The 2,500-nt window shown below is 66.6% G+C and overlaps 1 non-coding gene across 1 annotated transcript; it reads right to left on the bottom strand.

Moving 5' to 3' along the window:
* Window positions 1–454: 454 nt before the first annotated feature.
* On the bottom strand, window positions 455–608 carry LOC144489977 (5.8S ribosomal RNA). The gene has a single exon (XR_013497115.1). It is a non-coding gene; the product is annotated as a 5.8S ribosomal RNA (ribosomal RNA).
* Between the last annotated feature and the right edge of the window lie 1,892 nt (window positions 609–2,500).

Here is a 2,500-nt window from a genome sequence, read left to right as displayed (position 1 = left end):
CAGGCAACCGAGCACGGACCACGCGAGGCAACGTGTCCGGAGACGTCCAGCGGACAGTCACTCCACTCTCTCACTCTCTGTGCCGGAGCACCCAACCGAGCCAACTCTTGCGGATCCTTCCCGTGGACGAGCCACACACACACATCAACAGAGAGTCAACCCCCCTGGCCCGAGCCTAACGGAAGGCACACACGGTCCCGGCAGCGAGGCAGTCACGTTCTCTCTCTGGCAACCCGATGACAGCCGTGCCGGCGACCCCGAGGTGGCTGGGCCAGTGCGGGAGCGGGCAGTGCCGACGAGCCCGGAGGCGGACGCCGGCACCCAAGAGGTCAAGCTCTCCGACGCGGATTACTCTGGGTCTGCACTTAGGGGGACAGAGAGGACGGCACCTCTGCGACACCCCAGCCGCGCTCTTCGGCGCACGGATGCGCGCGAAGTGCGATTGATTGTCAAGCGACCCTCAGACAGACGTAGCCCCGGGAGGAACCCGGGGCCGCAAAGTGCGTTCAAAGTGTCGATGATCAATGTGTCCTGCAATTCACATTAATTCTCGCAGCTAGCTGCGTTCTTCATCGACGCACGAGCCGAGTGATCCACCGCTAAAAGTTGTATCGGGTTTCGGATCGGTTGCCCGATCCTGGGACGCGCAAAACGCTCCCCCGCCGACGTGACGGTGGAGCCCCAGCCTGGCGCGTACCACGGCGTGAGCCCGGAGGCGCACGCACTCGAGCGACAATCAAGCGAAAAAAAGGAGGAATCAGGGCGCTCGCAGGCGTTGAGTGCCGGCGTGGGTGAGGGGCCGGGGCCCGCCACGCGCCGTCACGCCCCGCAACAGCCAGAGGCAGAGTTCTCTGGTGTCACCGTCTGGCGGTAGGCTCGAGAGTCGAGGCGAGGCCGCAGCGGACTGAGTCGGGTGCAAGCCGCGGAGGACAGGCCGACGCTACGGGCGCAAGCCGACCCCGCACGCCCCAACCTCGGCGGGCTGGGGAAGGGGGCGCGGCGGAACGCTCGCAAGCGCGGCTGCCCCCGCGGACAGGCACATTCTCTCGAACGCGGTGGACGCTCGCTCAAGTCAGCACGAGACCAGACCGGACCGACAGGCGGACAACGAATCTTTAAACCTCGCACCCACCCTCCGCACACGGGTGCCGGAGGAATGGTGAGCATGAACAGGTACCCCTCACCGGGCTTTGAAGAGAGTGACTAGAATGCGACCAAAGCTTCACCGCGGCGGGAGACAAAAAGGCCCCTGACTGCACCAGAACGTCTCCCTGCGGAGTCACACAGTGGCCGTTCACCGTGGTCCCGTCGACAAGCCGCCAGGACAAGCACCCAAGCCCGCAGCAGCTCTCTTCGTTTCAACTGCGGATGTAATGCTGCAAGGCGGTGGCAAGGTCACGTCGCAGCCCGCAAGCCGTCGCCAAGGCGAGAGGAAGACGGTCCCCACAGCGGGCACACACAGACGGACGTGGAGCACGGGGCGGCGGCCCACAGGTGCGCACACGCGCCGTGCCGAGGATCGGTGCGGACGCCGGTGACATCGCACCCGGCAGAGCGGCTAGGCAGAAGTCGCTGCGGAGGAGGAGCACCGTCGGCGGAACGGTCTGCTGGCGGGCGAGGGACCAAACGAGCAGCTAGAACGGGCGGAGTGGACCGGACTGCAGAAGCGGAGTGAGTGCGTGGCTGACGCCACCGTCTCCCTCCGAGCGTCTGCTCGCGCCGGCCAAACCGCCGAACCGCTGAACGAAAGGACCGCATCGTCCCACGCAGGCAGGCCGGCCGTGTTGCCGTGCGTGCCCCCACCTCTCGGACGGACTGCAAAGACACCCTACGAAGCCAACGGCGAAGCCCTTCCAACGGCGCAGGCGTAGCGTGTGCGGCACCCGCATGGACTTGCCGGCGTGCAACCGAGCGTGTGCGTGCTCGTCGGTGGCGGCGCCCGCGCGCCGGCCCAACCGAGTGGGACCGAGATCGACGTCGCCCGGCTTCGGCGGAACGTGCGTACGGGTGACCAGGCCCGTTCGACGGGTACGGCGAAATTGTCGGTGTGACCTCCCACCCGCGTGGGAGGCGCCAGCGTCAGTACGGGCCACGGCCCCGGGGCCAACCCCCGTGAGGCTCTCCTGCCTGGCCCAACCGGCGCAGCCTTCGAGTTCAAGGAGTGACGGGCCGCCCTCCCCGGAGAGGTGGCGGGCCCCCGGCCGACAAAGATCCTTCACAACGTGTTCACCAACAGAAACCTTGTTACGATTTTTATTCTGTGTTACGGGTTTCGGTTCGGGCCCCCGGAGAGGTTGTCCGATACCTGGCCCCGGGGCCGGCCCCCGTGAGGCTCTCCTGCCTGGCCCAACCGGCGCCAGCCTTCGCGTTCAAGGAGTGACGGGCCGCCCTCCCCGGAGAGGTGGCGGGCCCCCGGCCGACAAAGATCCTTCACAACGTGTTCACCAACAGAAACCTTGTTACGACTTTTATACCGTGTCGGGTTTCGGCTCGGGCCCCC

Source organism: Mustelus asterias, unplaced genomic scaffold (assembly GCF_964213995.1).
Source record: "Mustelus asterias unplaced genomic scaffold, sMusAst1.hap1.1 HAP1_SCAFFOLD_2730, whole genome shotgun sequence".
Classification (NCBI taxonomy): domain Eukaryota; kingdom Metazoa; phylum Chordata; class Chondrichthyes; order Carcharhiniformes; family Triakidae; genus Mustelus; species Mustelus asterias.
The sequence above is the reverse complement of the archived record's forward strand: the minus strand, read 5'-3'. Positions and strand labels throughout refer to the sequence as shown.